Raw genomic sequence first — 20,274 nt, forward strand, 5'->3', positions numbered from 1 at the left:
AACTGACCTACTTTACATAAATGCAAGACAACTTCACCATTTTCTTTCATCTCTGAATCCCCAGAACCTAGCACACAGGCAGTGCTTAATAAGTGCTTATTGAAACCATGAGTCTGGTACAGCCTCCTGCCCAAAGCAGGAATGCTGTCTGATAATGTCACTGAAGGTTGCTTACCCAGCGTCCCTAATGCTGCCACCGATGGCTACTGATTAATTCATATACTGAAATATACATACACTGTATGTCTCATAGACTTATATGCTGTTCGGCCATCAGTGCTCCGTGGCAGTGGACAGAAAAGCAATTCAAACTCCCTGGAGCAGAGAAGGGGGCGGCAACGGCCCCCACAGCTGTGTGGGGAAATAAACAGTGGAGTTGAGTGTGGGCAGGCTGGATTCGGGGAGGATGGCGTCAGGTTTCTCCCCGTTTCTCTCAATCTGTCTTTCTTAACCCCACTTGCCACATCCCCCTCTTGCTGTGATGCAATATGGTGGAGGGAGATGGTCACGGGCCTCTCTAGGCAGGCGTGATCCTGGCTCAGGGTCCCGGAGGGCTCTCTCTCCCTCTCTTACGGAAGATACCCTGAGGAATACGTCAGGGGTGGCTCTGAGGGGACCGGCTCTGGTCCCCCGCCCTGGGATGCTTTCCCACGGCCTGGGAGACAGGTTCAATTGTCCAGGCATCACACGTCTGCCCTTGCGGCCAGGCAGATGAGGAAGGACACCAGTAGTGACCGCCCACCAGAATCCTGGGCTACGGGGGCATGGGATGGGTGATCCCCAAATGAAGGTGGGTGAGTTGCCAAAAAGAGGCAGGAAGAGATTATAGAAGGAGGGTGAATGGGACAGCATCCTCTGTCCGGAAGCGAGAATGTCCTGTCCTCTTCAAGGTCCTTGTAGCCAGAATAAGAATCAAGTTGACACGAGACAGATTAACAGGAGAAAATCAAATTTAATAGCATACGTGCAGGGAATCCACACAGACACGGACATTCCAAAGATAGTCAGGCACAATGAGGTACATATGTCATCCTGAACGAAGGAGGAGTGGGGAGGGCTCTGGGACTTCAAGCAGAAGGAATGCACTTCACAGGAAAATGAAAACCAGGAAATGTTTGTGGGGCCACTTGGAAACAATGGGACAGAGAGGACTTGGATGCACCAGACCTTGCTAGCTTCCTCCCTGCCTAGCCTCCCTGTTCCCATCCTAACGAGGTTATCCATGCTGACAGCTCTGTCCCTGGAACAGGTCCTCTGCCCAGGTTCTTTGGTGGGAGAGGAGGGAGTAAAGAGCTTTGCTTGAATCTGCTGGGTTTTGGTAGCGTTTTAACTCAAGCTAGTCTTCATGCCAAAACAGCCCCTCTGGGGGCAGGGTTGCCCTCACCCCTATACCCCTAAAAAGTTGTGTCCCCCTGGAACCACAGAGTGTGACCTCATTTGGAAACAGAGGCCCAGATCACTTCCCAAAGCCATGCCCACTGTCTGTGGCTGGATGCTGGACTGCGGGTCAGGTGACCCCTTCCTCCCCTGTGTGTGTGTCCTGGGCATGCACAGGTGTGACGCGGTCGAGAAGGAAAGGTCCTAGGGGTTTTCTAGTTTAGTGCCCCACCCCCAACCATGGCCACAATGTGTAAACTGAGGCCCACAGAGACTAAGCAGCCTGTCCACATTCAGACTGCTGAATAAAGAGAAGAACCCTTGATAAGTGAGCTATTTCTTTGTTTTTATCTGATTAATTAGGAGAGACTGGAGTGTTCGCTAATCACTGCTGAGAACACTGGACTGTCAGAAAGCGAAGAGCTTCTGGGTAGCGGCTGAAGTGCTGGAGACACCGCTGCCTGTTCTTTGGCCTCACAGTGTGACGGGGCCAGCAGGACCTAAAAGCCCTAATGGGCTGTCACCCTCCCTGTTTAATTATTTGGATGTTGGAGACTGCAGTCACCGTCTGGTCCGTTCTTCTCCTGCCTGAAATTCTTATTCCTAAAAACATTCCTCTCCTTGATAAGGTTTCCAGACCTTCCATCTGCTGGTTGGCCGTTTCTGTCTCCCTGGCTCAGGCCTCCCTCCCACCACCCAGGGGGCCAGGCTGGGGTAGGTGGGGAGTACAGATGAGGGACAGGACAGCCTGGAGGCCCAGGGAGGGGTGTACTCCATCTTCCCCATCAGACAGGAGCAGAGATGCGCAGGAAGCTCAGTCCCAGCCCTCCCCACTGCCAAGAGGGACCCCAGCCTCCCCCAGCCGCGCCTGGACAACAACTCAGAACCACTGACCAGCAGCAGCTTCTCCGAAGCTGGCTGTCCCACCGCCTGATTCAGGACCTCTGATCTGCTCCTGGTCCCCAGTTCTCGGGGCTTGGAGCTGCTGAAGAGGGGACCCCCGCGGTGCTGTCCTCTCTCTCTCTGATCACAGACGTGGCAGAGTCCAGCTGCTTCTCGGGCCACTTGGGACGCTTCCTAGGAAACGTTCTGAAGCCTCTTCAAAGCCAGCAGCATTGTGTACAGTCACCAAGTGGCGGAAAAGCCCTGCCTCCCCACCCCGGGACACCTCCAGTTACCAAACCCCAAGGGCAAATAGCAGCCCCCGTGGCTCACTGCGCACTAACCCTCAGGGTGACAAAGTAGGGCCCGGGCCCCGCGTGGGTGGGGTCAGTCCCTCAGGGGCAAAGCGAGAGCAGAGAGACTGTGATTTCAGGAAAACACGTCCAGGGGCCCTTTCTCTGAGGCCAAGCTGCCCCAGTGGTGGAGGCGCCACCCCCTCCAGTCACCCTCCCACCGGAGCCGGGATGCCAGGAGTTTCTTCCCAATAACAAGCAATTTCAAAAAGAACTCGCTCAGGAGCTCAGGGCCAGAAAACCACACCGTGGATCTGAGAGTTACTAAGCACGGGGTGACTGAGTGCTGCCCAGGCGAGGCCCCCAGGAATACAGGCATGCTGTGCCTGGCTGCGCTCCTCTGTGCCTCTGGCTCGGCCCCTGAGCCCCTCGGTGGGGGGGCCTCTGGTTCTGGCAGCCTGGAGAAGGGGCACAGCTCATTGATTCCACCACAGCCCAGCGAGGGTCTCTCGCAATGGCTCCTCACCCAGCCCCGCCCCTTGCCTCCGCCTCATTCCCCCAGATCCTTAGTTAGGAAGATGCAAATACTCCTTGTCCATTAGCGGGGATAATTCCAACAGATGCCCCCCCCCCGCAGGGCGAGCGCCCCAAGCCTCCTCCTGCCCACTCCCCAACCCCGGACAGTGAAGTGTGTTGTGCAACTGTATAAGGGGGATGGGGGGGACCCAAGAGAGCACGGCACCCCCGAGCCATCCCTGACCCACCTGCCCCCTTAAGAACCAGAGCCCCCTCCCCACCCTCGGGCCTTGGCTTCAGAGCCTGGGGCTGAATCTCATCAACAAGAAATTTGAAACCATTAAAATACAATAAAAGAGAAATTAAATGTAATCGCTCTGTAAATTATAACTAATTGAAACATCAATTGTGATTTTTATGATCTGCATTCGGAGTGAGTGATGCTGCCGAGCACGGAAGGAGAGTTAAAGGATGGTGGGATGTCCTGAAATGCCCCCCACCCCCAGCCACCCCTCTCCTCCTGCTGGCTTCCTTCCCTTTCTTCCAGACCCTGCCCTAACGCTCTCTTCCAGAAGCTTCCCCAGTGTAGCTGGTCTTCACGCCTTCATAGGCTTCGGTTTGTTCTTGTTTGGAAAACTTTCTATGTAGGGCCTCCATAGGCCCCCATGTTTCCCTGAAAACCCATAAAGGACTGGGTCTTCTATGTCCTTCCTGGTTGCCCACATTTGAACCAAGACCCCGGTTCCCACCCAACACACACTGGGTAAGCAGATCCCGAGCTCTGCAGTGAAGAGAGCGTGCCTGCCAGCCAGACATTCTCCCAGAATTTCCTTTGTGTCAGTCTCGCTGCTGCAGACTCAAGTCCAGAGGGACTGTCCGGCCATCAGGTCCCAGCTGGGTCCTGGGGGTGTTAGCACCGGCGCTGGCTTCCCTCCCCTAGGTCTGCCCAGGCGGGGCCGTGGCAGGAAAAACGTGAGTGACCCTCCACGGGCGTGGACACCCCACAGCGTATGGGCGGCCCTTCCTGTCTGTCCCCCTCTGCAGACTTGCTCCCCTCCACCGGCTCCCAGCCCTCCGCTCAGTGCGCAGACACAGGAGGGCACAGCAGGTGCAGGGGTGTGGTGAGCCGCCCTGCGTTCAGGGCTTCACTGCAAGGTTGCTGTGGGAGGCGCACAAGCCACTTAGCTTCCCTGGAAAACTGGGTTTTCTCGGGGGACCCTAGAAATAGTAACACCCACCGAGAGGCTTGGGGGAGCTATGACAGCATTCGTAACGTCCTTCGCCCAGAGCCGAGCCTGAAGCAGGCGCCCACAACTCCAGCAAGGCTCCTCGTGACCACTGTCGTCATTTACCCCGGCTCCAGACTGATTCCGTCCCGCTCTGGGACCGGCAGACCAGGTGCTGAGCAGGCAGGGAGCCCTGACCGTGGTGCTGCCCACACCTTCTCACGCCCACAAGCTCCTCTGGATTGGGGGAGCCAATGGAGCCCCCTCCAGGCAGGGAAACAACAAGCCCCTGGTCTCCACTTCTGTGAGACGGAGGGAACCAGGTCTCTGGGGTGGTTGACTCCCAGCTGAAGAGGCAGGAGAGATACGGCCCCTCCCCTCACACCTTCCCCAGAAAAAGCCTCTTCCTGTAGAGGTTTGCTTTGAGGTGTTTCCGGGGTGGGGTGTATGGGACAGACTTGCCGAGCTACAAGGACACCTTTGTGCCTCACTGTGGATGAGCCGACCGATGCCCAGAACCGCTTATCGCAGAGCAGAGCAGACATGGGCTGAGCTCCCCACTGGAACGCAGGGACCTGGGTGCCCACCGGGACTCCCACTGGGATGAACCTGGGTCCCTCCTCCCCCTTGGCTGGAGATCAGTGTCCTCATCTGAAGGTGAATTAGGTCAGTACCTCTCAGCCACTGGTCGTACAGGATGAGCTTTTCAGTGGCCAGCCCGTGGGGGATCAATACTTTAGAAGAAATTTTGTAAAGATTTTATTTGTTTGTTTGTTTGTTTGAGAGAGAGCAAGAGTGAGAGATCCCAAGCAGGGGGAGCAGCAGGCAGAGGGAGAGGGAAAAGCAGGCTCCTTGCTGAGCAGGGAGCCCTAAAAAAAAAATTTTTTTAAGCTATAATTCACACACCATGAAGTTTGCTCTTTTGAAGCGTGCATTTCAGGGGTCCGTGGTCTCTTTGCGAGGCTGTATGACCCTCACCACTGTCTAATTCCAGAACGTTTTCATCGCTCCGAAGGAAACCCATTCCTCATTAGCGGTCACTCCCCGGCCCCCAGCACCCACTAAACCTGCTTTCTGTCTCTAGACATTTGCTGATTCTGGACATTGCACCAAACTGGGATCCTACATCGTTGGGGTCTGACTTCTCTCGTGTAGCAAAGGATGTTCAAGCTTCAGCCGTGTTGTGGGAGTAGTTGGGGTTCCCTTCCTTTGTACGGCTGGAGAATATTCCAGAGTACACAGAGACTGCATTTTGTGTATCTAGAAATTCCTTAGCTGATGGACATTTTAGATTGCTTCCCTTTCTAGGCCATTGTGAATAATGCTGCAATGAACATTTGCTAACGATGTATATTTTCAATTCCCTGGGGCAAATATAAACCTAGAACTGCCGCATCATATGGTAACTTTAGGCAAAGGGGTCATGTGCCTAACGTTTTTAGGAACCGCCTAACTATTTTCCAAAGTGGCCGTACCATTCCTACTCTGTACAAATAATATAAAAATGAGTTGCTAGAAAAATAACATTTAAGTAACTCCCAGAAAAGAAGCCTAGTTCCTGTTACTGCTGAGTCAACAGGTATAAAATCACCTTGTTGAGGGCTATGGAAATTTCTAGACGCTTCCTCTCCACTTCTGCCCTTCCTCGGTGGTGGAAGGCCAAGGAGGCACTCTGGGACTGGCCCGGCCCATGGCCACACCCTCCGTCACGGCTTCTCTAGCCTTGCCTTAGATCCGTGCCGTCCCCAGGTGTCTTCATGGTCTCCTTCGTGTGTACCTTATGGTCTAAGCCAGGACATTGCTTAGAGTGAAAGGGACAGCCACTAGTTATAATGCTGGGACACTAGACATCAACCAGACCCTTCCTGGGCAAAAGAGGACGTGCAGTCGCTCCATCAAGAAACCAAACCCCTCGCCACAGGGAGGGTCTGTGGAAAGGAGGAGACAAGAAAACAGGGGACACTGGAGAGGCTTCGAGCAACGGGTCCCCTCACTCAGGCCCCAGCTGCTCCTCTGCAGGCCCTCGGCCCCGGTCCTGGTCATCCTCCTCGGAACCCCTGCCCCTGCCCCCTTCTCTAAGTGTGGAATGTGTCCCGCCTCCTAAGCGGTGTCACCGAGCCCTACCTCCTGGGAAGATATCCTCCTCCCGTCTCAGCTGCACAGTTCCAATCGTCACGGCCAAGTCTTGGAGTCATGGAGACCCCAACAGAAGAGAAGAGGGGACCTCCTGGTGGCCCTCTCTCCTGAAGGGGGGCACGAGGGCATCACGCACCTTAGCATCTCTCCGAACGGAGTGTTTCCTCCATGTACGAGCGAGCGCTCCCTGAGTACCAGCCACGTGCCTGGAGGGAAGGAACCTTGATGCCCCTACAGCCACCAGTTAGACGTCCTCGAAGCCCAGGATGCTCAGGCTTCTCCGGGGCCACGGGGGGCGGGGCGGGGGGTGTCAGTCTGTCAGCCTGGGACTCATCTTTTCCTGCTGAAAACTGGAAAAGAGAGCAATGAGAAGCAAAAACGGTGACGGCAAGAGCTCCCCACGCTCCCGGGTTACGGAGTGGCAGGATCTCCCTGGGGCTGAGATTTGTGGTTCCTGGTTAAATGCCGGGGTTTAATGGGCTTGCTAGGGAAAAATATTTTTTAGTGAGCGGTAAATGTCTCCCCAGCGCTTGCAGCGGTAATTACTTCAGTGGGACAATCGCTCCTTAACACACGCTTAGCGGGCAGGTGGGGAGGGGCTCTGGATGGAGGGACCAGGTCAGGCGGCTGAGGGCTCCCGCACACAGGGGCCAAGCGAGGGTGACATTGGCCTGGGGAACCAGGGTGTGGGGCAGCCAGGGTGGGAGCGAGCTCACGTGTGGGAATGCCTCCGGCTAGGTTATTCAGTCATTCAACAAACTTGAACTAAGCTGCTAATAATAACACAGGTCAAGCCCCTGGGGGCCAGGCACTGTGCTAAGTAGACACTTTATAGGCATTATTAAATTTATTGCGGAAAAAATATTTTAAAACCGTATGCAGCAAATATCATTATTATCACCTCCTTACAAAGGAAGAGCTGTCTCGGAGGGATTAAAGGTTCCAGACAAAAGATACAGAGGATGTAGAAATAAGTGAGACAAAGTCTCTCTCTGGGTGTGGTTAAAATCAAGGGCAGAGTGGGCCAGAATGAACAGAAACCAGATCTTTTTGATCCTTCTGTTGAATTATAAAATACACGCATACTTTGCATAAGACACGCAGAGCATGGCACATTTTTGCAAAGCAGACAGTTCTGCGAACCAGCCCTTACCCCCAGGAGCCCAGAAGCCCCCTCTTGACCTTTTCCATCACCGCCTTCCTCAAAGGTAACCATTGTCTGGATCTGTGTCATTATGAGTTACTATTTCCTGAACACTAAGGTTTTGTAGGAGATGAGAAATGGTGCAGAAACCATATGCATGTGTACTCTGGAGGGACGGGGCACATGTCCCCGGGCATGAAGACTCCGAGGATGTGATGTCTGACCCAAGTCTTGAGCAAAGGGTATGTGTGCCCATCCAAGTCTGTTGGCTCCAAATCTCTCACCTCTGGCCACTAATGTCCTTTCTGTTCCGCAGAAATAGATGAGTTCAAGCAAGACTGCAGTCTGTGCAAGGTCCCCCGACCCCCACACTACTTACTGACACTTGGGGCCAGATCACTACTGGTGATGGGAGCCATACTGGACCCTGCTGGGTACTTAGCAGCATCCCTGGTTCTACCCACTAGATATGAAATATCCTCCCAAGGTGGGATACCCAGAAATGTCTGCAGTCACTGCCCACTGCTCCTGGAGGAGGGGGACAGAGCCGGCCACTCCTCGTCGAGAACCCGTGGGTGAGCCAGGGAGAACTGTCCAGTGGCCAACAAGAGCTGGGAATAAGGGACCTAGTGTGCACTCCCAGAAGGACTGTGCCTGGATGAAGGGAGATAAACAAGCTTAGCTTAGCTTTGGGGGGGGGGTGTCCCAGCACTGGTCTGCATCTCCCAGCAACCACAGGGCACACGGGAATTCACAGGGGGTCAGCCCTAGAAGCAAATGTCCCTGAGCCGGCAGCCAGCCAAAGGCAGGATTTGCTCTCTGCTCCAGGGAGATAAGAGGAAGCCCGCCACTCAGAGGAGCCTTCCCGCTGCTGGGATCGGATTTCAATTACAGTGATTAGTACCGTTTATTTAGACTCCGCATACAATCTACTGTGCATACAATCTACTCTGCTTTATGGTGAGTTTAAAGAAATCACGGAGGGGTGGAGGGGGTGGAGGGGAGGCGATTCAGCCCAAATTGAAAAAGTCCTTCTGTAATTACGAGATTGGAGAATATCCACTGAGGGGATCAATAACAGGAAATCTAAGTGCCACTGTTTGCGGAGATTACAGTTTGTGAATCGCTCCTTCTTGGATTTTAATTTTCTCTCTCATTGTCATGTTACCATGAGCAGTGATTCCAGCCTCATCTCCTAGCTTGAGAGAGGCGGGCCATGGGGCTGGATGCAAAGCAGGGTCCAGCCAGGCGTGTCTGACCCTCTGTATGAATTTCTTATGGCTGTGTAACAAATTGCCACAAACTCAGTGGCTTAGAGCAACACACATGTATTGTCTCACAGTTCCCGTGGGTCAGGAGTCTGGTCATGGTTTAGCTGGAGACTCTGCTCGGGGTCTCACCAGGCTGCACTCAAGGGGTTGGCTGGGACTGGGATGTCCTCTGAGGCCGAGTCCTCTTTTGGACACATGTAATTCTTAACAAAATTCACGTTCTTACAGCTGTAGAACCCTGACAGTTTGCTTACACAAAGCCAGCAAGAGAGAGGGCTCCTGATTCTCAGACTGGTTCTTAAGGAGTTCCCCTGATTGGGGCAGGCCCACCCAGGATAATCTCCATTTTAATAAGCTTAAAGTTAGTGGTTTAGAGACCTTCATTACAACCACAAAATTCCTTTCACCTTTGCCATATTCTATGGGTTATAAGCAAGCCATAGGTCCCAGCCACACTCCAGGGAGAGGATTATATAATAGTAGGGTCAGTGGAGTCATTTTAGAATTCTGTCTTGCACACCTACCATCAGAGCTTGCTCTCCAAGCTCTACAGATTCCCAGAATCAGGCCAGGGAAAGATGTCTCACCCTGAGCCAGCCTCACATCTGCAGGCCTCCCTAGTCCTAGCCTGAGGGACTGCCCCACAAACAACCCACCAGCCAGCCATGACTGGTAGAAAGCCTTCCCACATGGGAGAGGAAGTGGAGAACCCAATCTGACTCCCTGCCCAATGCTCTTTGTTGCAGACCAGAGTCGCAACTCACTGGTCTCTAGTTCTCCCTATATCCCAAACCCCAGCAAGGATTCTTAGCTGCTTGACCCAGCAGCCTTGGCCAGCTGTCTTCCTTCTGCCAGGATGCCGAGCACAGGACAAGGTGCAAGCAGGTCCTCCAGACTGGGAGAGAGGAGGAGCCCAGGATTTAGGAGCCCTGTCACCATTCTTACAATTACCACACCATACTACTTCTCACATGCTTCCATCCCCCTGTAAGACCTAGCTTAGATGTTACCATGAATTAACCTCAGGCAGCCTGCTCAATGCTAGCTTCCACTGTTTGCATTGTGCTGGTTTGCTCTCTATTTTTATGTTTGAATCTCTCTTTCACAGTGGTACATATATTACATAAGATTAGGTTCAGCTGATCATTAAAACTTAAAGTAACAGGAAAAAGAGAGCTTTATTTCTTTCTCCCATTGCAGTTGGGTTGTTAGCAGCCCAGATCTGGTCTAGAAGGCCTCTTCTGCACAGTCCTCAAAAGACTTAGCCTTTTTCTGATATGTTGTTCCAAGCTGGCTGGCTTTCAAGTCCAAGAAGGTTGCTCCAACTCCAGCCATCACCCCCATAATTCAACCAACAGGAAGGAGGAACCGAAGGAAAAGAGCAGGAGAAAGGCATGCTCTCAGCCTTTACGCCAGTTGTCCTTATACCTCATTGGCTACAATGTAGTCACATTGGCTACAATGTAGTCACACTGCAACTAATTGCAAAGAATGCTGGAATGTGTAGTTTTTATTCTGGATAGCCCTATATGATGGAAGAAAGGGGGAGTGGGTATGGGGATTTCTGGAAATCTCCATTCTAATTTCCCTGTCTTGTGTAGACAACCTAGGGGACAGGATGTTTCTTTTGCATCCAAATCCTTACCCACCCCTTCAATAGCCTGGTCATGATTCTAGAACCATTGATTGATTTTCCAAACGCTTTATTCATGCATTTTTTCCCCTTTCTCTTCTTCTATTTATTCATTTATTCACCGGTCCATCCATTCATTCATTTCTCAAGAAACTCTCTCACGGCTTACCGTGCTGGGCATGTGGTCAGTATTCAGGAGATGGAGAGGATAATACATACCCTGCACTCAAGTTGCTTACAAACCGGAAGGGAAAACAGCCAAGGAAATGTAGCACTTTAGCATATTGCTGGCGGTGCTAGGAGAATGTGCAAAGTTTGCCATCCAGACACTCTGGGCCCTAACCCTAACCCACGTGGGACAGCATACAAGGTGTCCAAAGAGAGATGACCGGTCACCTGAGTCTTGGTAAAATGGGGAGCAGAAGCAGCATGAAGGACATTCCCGATGGTAGCCTAGAACAAAGCTGTCCCCTGTCCAAGGTGCTGACCCACCGGCCCAGCCAGGAGCCCTGTTTCTAGGTGAGGTCAAACAAGTCCCTGCTTCCCAGCTTTCCCGGACCCTGGGTTGACACTGTGGGTGGGCAGGTGGGAAGGCAGAGGGGTGGCGCTTAGCTACACACTCATTTTCAGAACGACCTTCCCGTCTCCCCTCTCTGTCTCGCCTGTCAGTCTGTGACCATTAAATCTCTCATTAGTGAACCAGATTTGGATAGGCTCATTAAGATGAGGGATGGCCCCAAGCTGCGGCTGGCTAGGGGATAGTTAGAGCTCCTCTTCTCTTTGTTTATCAGAAAATAATACACCTCACATTCTGCGTCCCCTCTCCAGGCCTAATACCAGGCTCAGACACCCTAGGGGCTGCTCAGGGGACCATTTTAAAGAAAGGTCAGATCAGAGGACAATGAACAGTGTCCAGCTGCTGATTCCCACATACCCACAGTCACCCACAGTCACCCACAGTCACAGTCACAGTCACGACCACAGTCATGAGAACCTGGGCTTCTGCACTTCATATAGAAACTCAGACTCCCGAATGAAACATTCCAAATCCTTCCCAATCACGTCTCAGTCCTCCCCTCCATCCTCTCCTCCCACCCACCCACAGGTGCCCCCAACTTGGGCAATGGCCCATGACCTCATGTGTGTCCTGCTGGAACTGGCCTGCCCCAGCTCATGAAAGCTGCTGCCACACATTCAAAATTCCACATCACACAGACAGCTTGAAATCAGTCATGGTGGGAGTATTTACACCATAGGAATTGGCAAGTTCTATGGATTAAGAATTTTTTTTTTTGGTCAGTAAGCCAGATTTTTAAACACCTGCCAGCCTACCTGTCAGAAGGTCCCTGGGCATGTCTTTAGTCTCTCCCCATCCTTGTATGTCCGTCCCTCTGCTGGATTCTCCTTCCACTCCCTAGCCTCCTGCCTCTCTTCTCTGCCTGCTGAGATCCTGGTCACCTGCTGAGGTCCCCCAGGCAGGATCCCAGCCCTAGTCTTCTGTGACCCAGCAGTACAGGGATCACAGGTCCTAACCAGGACTTCTATCTTAAGGACCATTCAGTTTCTAAAAGTGGGAACCAATTCAAAGCAGTTGCAGGAAAAGGTAAAATCATGTGGCGGGGACCTCACAGTACCAGGGGCAGAAAGTCTTCCCCCCAAAGAGCCATTTGCCTGCTCATTTGCACAAAATCCCAGACCAATCCACCATAGACTAGAGCGTCTAGATTTTGTTTCCAACCCCAGGATGGTCCCCAGGTAGTCCAATTGTCTGAAGCCACAGGGTACAGTCACGTAGTCACGGGGAGTAGAGCACAGCTACCCACACCTCCTCAGCAGGAGCCCCAGGGCTGGCTCTGAGAAGGACAAAGGGCAGCAAGGCCATCTCCCAGGCTGGAGGGCAAAAAACGTGTTTGCGCCTCTCTAGAACACCAGTTCCAGGGCCAATGAGGTGCTCGATAAATATTTGCAGAATAAATGAATCGTCTCAGTTTCGGCCCTTCTTCAATAATCTGTGACCCACGTGGTCCCTGGAGAGAGAGGCAAAAAGGCTTTCCACAAGGGACCCCTCCAAGCCCAAGCAATGAGACATTCTTTGGTCCTCTCATTACTAGCTGTGTGACCTTGGGCGAGTAGCTGAACCTCTCTGCGCTTCAGAGGCTCCATCAGTAAAATGGGGATTGGAATTTCGCTGCATGGAGGGTTGTTGCAAGGAAGACAGGAGTTGATCTTCCTGGACCAGCTGGTATGGCTCCTGGCACACAGTAGGTAGTCCACACTGTGGTAGCTTTTACTGCCTGGTCTACCTGAAGCCACAATGAAGGTTCCTTTCCAGTAACCCACACACAACCAGGCTCTTCCAATCCAACCCAGAACTCTGCTCTTAGAAGGCTAAATCCAAGGGTTGGACCATGATGACCATGGACTGCGGCCACCCCGACCCTCTCCTGGGAGGTCCGGGCTGAAGATGTCAGCCGCTGTAATTAACAAGCCAACTGCACCTGTCTTGCTCCATTAATAGATCAGCCTGTCGGGCAAGGGCCCAGAGGGAAGTTCTGAACGGGAAGATGGGAAAGAGTGTACAGGAGCTGGAACATGACCAGCCAGCCTCCAACCCCCTCCACCTCCACTCCACCCCACCTTCTATTGCCTTCTGTCCCTCAGCCCCTGAAGCTGCCTCTTTCCAGAGGCTATGGGCTACATCTAAGGGAAGGAATGACAGAGTGAAGGAACAACGTGTCCCTTCCCCAGGTGCTCAGCGAGCTGTGGGGTTGGGGAGGAGAGAGGAAGCAGAGTCGCCACAGGATGTGGGCAGAAACCTCTTCCCAGAGACTCAGCCAGGCAGGACGTCGGTCAAGACCTTTTCTGCCTCTATCTTTCCTTCTCCAAAGATGCTGGGATCCCAGTGACAGGGAGTGTGTGGCTGCCAGGAGCCTCTGGGGAGAAGATCGTAGCAGAGCTTTCTCACCACGGGACCCCTGCCTGTTGTCTCCTCCTTCCTCACGAGGACAGGCCACTTCCTCCAGCCCCTGAGATCAAGTCTGGCTTTGTACAGACTGTTTTCCCTGCCCACACACCCCAGAGAGGGACCCAGGGAGGACATGGGATAGTGACCCACTTCCCACCCTGCCTGTGGGGCTGCTGGCCTCCATGGCTGAAATCCTGGTGTCTCCCCTTCCCCCACCCCCGATTCTGGCTTCCTCTGGGGGACTCTCGCCCTCACTTAGAGCTCACGTGCTCCAAGACAGGTGCCATGCGCACACACACGTGGTGCCTCAGACACAGGCAGCCCACAGACCCAGAGCCCCCACTTCCCGCCGCGCGGTGGCCTTGAGCGTTGTCTGCAATCTCCTCACCTTGGGAGGCATTGCGCCGCCCCGGTAATTGCTTCTGGAAACGCGGTCACCAGTTTAATTGGTAGAACTTGTCCCGGGTGATGTAACGCTGGGAAGCTTCGGGCCTGTTTCTCTGGAAGCGCAGGCGGCTGGCTGAGTGGCTGTGCACGCTCGCAAGCGTGGCTGGGCGTGCTCGCAGGTGCACCTGTGCGCGGGAGGCATGCGGGCGGGCTCACCTGTGCGCCGGCTGGACGGCAGTCACTGCAGGTCCGTGCCTGCTGACGGGCACATTAACCTGGAGACCCGGCCTGGGTTTGGGAGATCAGGGAATGTGGGGGCTGTTTTGGTGATAGGATAGGAGAGAGAGCCCCAGGGGCTGGGTCTGCCTTGGGACCACGAAAATGACAGATGGTGACAAGGCCACGTTAGGTCATATGGCCACCCCGGGGTGCAGGTTGATCTCTGGGGAGGAGTAGTGGACGGGGTATCTTGCACTGTCTCTAAGTCCTTACATCCACCCTGCTCTGTGCCCCAAGGAGGACCACCATGACCTTGCAGGGTTCAGCCAAAAGGGTGGCCTGGCAGGAGACTGGAAAGAGGGAGGGAAGAGGGAGGACCAAGGGGAGGAGAGACTCATTCTCCAGCTCTGTCCGAGGGGTTGCTGCAGGTTGAGCTCTTTCTTGGGCCAAGCTTGGCTGAAGGTCTGAGCCTGTCGGTCACACAGCCCCTCCCTCCACACAGCCCCATCTCTAGTAAGGTGACACCCCCTCCCGCCTGTCTCCCTCCTGGTTTCATGCACCTGCCCACACTTTCCAAACCAGTTCCTCTATTAAAATTATCCTCCAATCACCAGTCATGCTGCACCTGTTTCCTGTCAGGACCTAGAAGGATGCAAAGGTGTGGGGGGAGGAGGCCGGCGTGGGCAGCGGCCCTCTCCCGGAGCCAGCACCGGTCTGCTTCCCACACCCCACACCCCATGTGGGCCTGACTCTGGGTTTTTCTTTTCTGTCAGCCCTCCCTGGGCAGGTGAGTCTTGGTGGGGGGGGAGGGGTGGCGGGGGAGCAAGTGTGGGTGGGGAGAGGCAGGGGTGCAGGCACCTCGCCCACTAGCTCCTGTTCTTCCAGAAGTCCCCAGAGCAGCTGGCCAGCTCTGGGAAGGACGTGAGGACATCCTCAGGCTCCCCCACAAGCTTGCCAACCGAGGGCTGGAAGGAGGGGCTGAAGCAGCCCCCAGGCCACGGAGGAGGGGAGGGCGCACGGCAACCGTCTCTGGGGCTGAGGGGAGAGCGGGCACCCAGCAGGCAGAGCACAGACTCGAAGACAGCAAGAGCCAGAGAAAGAGAGAGACGAGCAGGCAGACAGACAGGGACAGAGAGGGGAGGTGATGCTGCGGGGGAAGCCAGAGCTTCACGGGAGGGAGCAGTTAGGGAGCAAAGCGCCGCCCCTGCCCGTGTGCAGTTCTGGCAATCCACAGGCCTGCCCCCGACCCAAAGGACCCCCGCACCGCCCCACCCCAGGATATGGGGGTATCAACAGAATCACTCGGCCTCCTCCTCCCTCTCCCCCACCCCGGGCTCCATTAATGCCGCTAATACGAAACGCCTGCCCCCCCCACCCCAGGACCCCCACCTGGCAGAAGGGGCCCTAGACCCAGGGCTCCAGGAGATAAGGGTCTCCTGTCACTCACACCCGGGATGCTCCCTGGGCCTCAGGATTTATGGACTTTAATTTCCCCAGGTCCTCCGTGGCGTCCCTTCCTTCCCTCTGGTCTGTCAGGGTGTTTATCTCCCACCCCTCCAGCCCCTCACCCCCTCCCCGGGTTTTTAATTTGGAGCATCCGTCTGGAGCATCCCGAGATGGGGACATCTGCCGTGGGAATGCACTGAACCGCTGACAGCTCTATTGATCTTTCCTCTCCCGCTGCATAATGCGAGATATATACAAGCCGATAGGTTGGCCCCTGTCCCTTACTTTGAAGGGACCGTGCCCTTCCTCTTTCTTCCTCTAACGTCCCCTCACCCTGGCACACACTGACAGATAGGAGAGGAGCTCATCCTCTAAGCTCGAGATGGATTCCCCCCGCCCGAGATTGTCTTCCTCACCAGAGCACGGTGTCTAATCTATCCTTTTTATGGTAGCAGAGGGGACACCGTCAAGCAGCTCGTGGACCGAGAGGGGCCAGTGGAAGGGAGCAGGGGAGGTGATGAGGTGTCATCAGTCGTTCCCCCCTCCCCCTGCTGGAGAAGCCCAGGTGGGATGCTCTTCCTTAGCCGGCCTCGCCCAGCTCTGGGGAAGAAGGATGTCTGCCCCTCTCCCCCAGGCTGTGGCTCTGCAAACACGCCGGCCACTCCTGCCTGGGACTCACATTTGATGACCAGTTCCAGAGCCAGCTGCCGGGCTAAGCACGTTCTGTTCCTCGTGTCTTCTGGTTTCTCCAAAGCAGGGCAGCCACAGATGGTTGCATAGGCTATGCACAATGGGCAGAAGGCCCAGAACTTGGAAGGAGCGAATAAAACCCCTCCAAAACAGAGAACTACCCCGAGATCAAAATATGAACTGATATCAAGAGTTGGACACTTAACTGACTGAGCCACACAGGTGCCCTGAAACAGTTTTCTTCCCACGCTATATCACAAGGTCTCCTCCAAGAAGACCTCCTGGATTGATGCCCCCCAAGTCTGATTGCTTCTTCCTTCTAGCCACCCCGGAACACATCTGCCTTTGTTTGCACATTCTGGCAGGCTGCTTTGAGGGTGCGGCGTGGGGTTCCTCCTTTGGGAATCAGCATTGTGGTACTTCCTCTTGGAGGGCTTCCCCAGGCCTGCCCCATCCCCAACCTGGATCAGGCCCTCACGGCCCCCACCTGGTCCCACTTACTGCAGACACAGTTGTGACTCGCCACTGCCTCCCCTGCCAGTCTGGGAGTTGCTTGAGATGAGGACAGAGACAGGATCTGGTTTCTGTGTCGTCACATGTGTGCAGGGCCTGGCACAAAGCTGGAGCGCCGCAAGGTGGTGCTGAAAGGATAGCGCCCAGCACGGTGCCTGGCTGACAGCCGGCTCACTCGCTGAAGATGGCTGGACTCCATGTCATCACTGAGCTCTCAGGCCAGGGGGCTGTTTGCCTCTTAAGGTGGTGGGGAGGTGGGGGGTGGAGCCTTTTCTCCCACCCCACCCACCCCCTACACCAGGCCTCCAGCCCACCGAGGAGGAGAATCCTGGTCCTTAGCTTCTGAGTGTCTGGCCCACAGGCTGCCATGTGTTCCCTGTGACCACCTGCCCACACCTCACCCGCCGCAGACCAGAGCCGGGAGCAGAAGCAGCAGAGGGAGGAGGGACCAGTCCTTGGAGCAACCCAGACAGAGGGCTAGCCTCCAAAATGAGAAATGACTGTGGGGTGCAAAGACAGTGGCCTGTGCCCAGAAGTGACCTGGCCACAGGCCCAGACGGACCAGACGCCCATTATAATAAAGAATATTCTGCTAGTCTTGTCATTCTTGGCCAGCGGTCCTCAACAAGAAGTGAGGGGACATTTGGTGATATCTGGAGATGTGCTTGTTTGTCAGGATCGTGGAGGTCTGGCCGCTGGGGCGGGGGGTGGTCAGGGACTGTAACCATCCTACAGCATACAGAGCAGCCCTCCGCCCAGCCCCAAAGGTCAGTAGCACCCAGTTTGAGAAACCCTGTTCCAATTTGACCAGTCGTGCTTTGTGGCTTTTAGCCCAGGCCCTGAGGTTCTCTCCGACTGTGAGGGAGTGGCTAGAGGAGGGGAGATACCCACATTCCTTTAGTCTCACCATCTTGGGTCCCCCCAAAAACCACCAGTCCCAATGCCCACCCCAGGCTCCTTCCATCCCTCCGCATCCTTTTTCCAGGTAACCGTGTTCAGCCAGAGGGACTGAAGACTGATCCCCACTGAAAACCGGCAGGGTTTAATACAACCCCCCACCCAAGGTGGCTTGAAGGCCAGTCCGGCCGGCAACCAAAAGCACGGGCCTCCTGGGGGCCGCTTGGAGATTATTAAATGAGATAGTTGATATGAAAGCACCCCATCAGGTATTAAATACCATACAAATATTACTTGTCATTTATATAGGTCCTGGCCGCCTGGGATTTCAGAAGGCGGCAAGCAAGGGGCTGCACCTTTGCTTTCCAGTCGGGGCCTTGGCGCCCCCTTCTGTCCACTGTTGGGCACTACACCCAGGGCAGGGGGCTGTTTCCAGACCTCCTGGGGCAAGTCAGGAACACGGGGCAGTTAGCTTCTTCCCTTATCCCTTGGAGGCTTCCCAGCAGCCCCTGAGGAAGCAGAGAGGTAGCATAACCCCACACGCATCGCATTAGAAGCAAGTAAGTGAAGGAGGCAAGACTGGAACCGGCCACGGGCCATGTGCCCTGATGCCTACAGTGAGCAAGTCCAGGGTGCCCGGCAGACGCACAGAGCAGCTTGGGGAGCCGCTCCTCTACCCCCCATTCTCATGCAGACCACGAGCTCCCCCACCAAAGCCCCACGAGGGCCCCCGAGGACCTTGCTCACCATCTTACCCCTTACTACCACCCTGGGTTCTCCGGATGTGTGTTGGATGCAACGCCAAAACCCACCAGCCTTTCACGGCCGACACGCTGACTTCCGCTCCAAGTGGGTCCAGCTTACTGACTTCCCGCAGGTCTGAAAGGCCCCCGAGCCCAAGGTGTGCATCTGGAATGGGAGAATGTCTGGGTCCCCAAGGATACAGGTAAGACTGGGACGAGACCACCAGAGAGCTTAACCTTCCCTGTTCCATGCCCCCTCCGACCTCTTCTCCCCACCCCCACCCCCAGAGCCTACCTGCCACAACGGTCTATTTCCAGAAGCCGTGCTATGGCTGGACCATGGGAGCCTGGCTTTCAAGTCTGGGGGCCTTCATCTCCTACAGGGAGGGCTTCCTGTGTTGTGTGTATATCAGCACCATCCAGGAAGGCTCTGTCTAGTGCAGCCCCGGGCTTCCCCTCAGAGATGCAGGCTTTGGCCACACCACGGTATCTGGGGCTCACCTGTCCATGAAGCATGGCAGATGTCCCTCTAGGTTCCTTGCTTCACCTTTCAGAGGCTGCGGTTTATTTTACTATTTGTGCCTCTTGGGGAGTTGGAGAGAATTTTTAGTACTTGAGCAAATTTGCCTTTGTGTTTTGTTAGTACATGTCTGTGTTCTCTTATTATACAACTCAAGAGGGTGAACAGCTGTCTCTCTGGGATTGCTGCCAAAAGGAAGTTGTAGTCCCTCCCCCGTCCCTTGTCCCTCCCTGTCTTGTAGGTCCTATAGAGGGGAGAAGCACCAAGCATTCATTTAACAACTCTTTTGTAGATCTATTATGTGCTTTGTGCTAATTAATTCATCCACCCTTCCCCCTCTCCAGCCCTTGGTCCATCCACCCTTCATTTAGTGAGTGATCTCAGATGGAGCGTCCAGTTTGAGAACCCTATAATGTCAGCAGGGAGTACCTGTGACAGCTAGATAGAAATATTGAATTTCTAGAGTTATCCAAAGAATGCTGAGCCCCATTCTTGTCTTCAAAGAAAAGTTGGCACAAATGTCTCAAAAGTTTCACACTGTCACACAGTTTATCGGGAGGTCTGTACACGTAACGGCTGCACAAGTGACCAGTGACAGGAGTCAGAGGTGAAGGGTCCTGCCCCAGGGGGAGGTGGAAACTGGGCGGGACTTAGTAGTGGAGGGGGACAGTGCGGGCAAGGAAGGACATGCAGCCAAGAAGTGTCAGTGGGTTGGGCTGAAAGGGTGGCTGCTTGTGGCTGAGCAGTGGTGGACCAAAGACCAGAGAGTCATCAGCCTGGGATGGAGGACTGACAAAGTCAGACTGAGGAACTTCGGGATGTTTTTCTCAGGTCAGAGCTAAGGCTCCCATGATTCCCAGATGGGACCCCGACCTTCAGGCTCCTACCAATTAACATTTCCTTCTGTTAATACCCAGATCCATCTGTAGTTAGCACACGCGGTTTGGCTTCTTTTAAAAGGCTCCCTGCGCAGTTGGAGCACCGTGGGATCTCCCAGGGGCAAGGATCACCGGATCATCCCTCCCTCAATCCCCAGTACTCCTAGGAAGCTGGGCTCCTGGAAGGGAAGGAAGGATGGGGGCAGTGAGTTCACAGTGAAGTTCGAAGTTCGTGGCGACGCACTCTGTCTCTTCAGGTAGGCTGTTCTGTGATAATAAACACATGGCAACTACTTTCTGTTGTGCAGTTATTAAATTTGGGGGGAAGAAATATAATAAAATGTAGACATTTGTAGAGAGGTTGAAAATAGAATAAAAGTGGACGATAAAAATAAAATCGATAACCTCAGGTGTCCTGGAGTCTGCCGAGAGTAAGCAATGTCAGGCACAGGGTGGAGCTGGGAGGAACCACAGGGACCAAGGAATCATGGCCTCCTCCGAAAGCAGGGGCCACCTGCCCCGCCCGCTGGGTTCAAAT

This window comes from Mustela erminea, chromosome 18, assembly GCF_009829155.1.
Source record: "Mustela erminea isolate mMusErm1 chromosome 18, mMusErm1.Pri, whole genome shotgun sequence".
NCBI classification, from domain to species: Eukaryota; Metazoa; Chordata; class Mammalia; order Carnivora; family Mustelidae; genus Mustela; species Mustela erminea.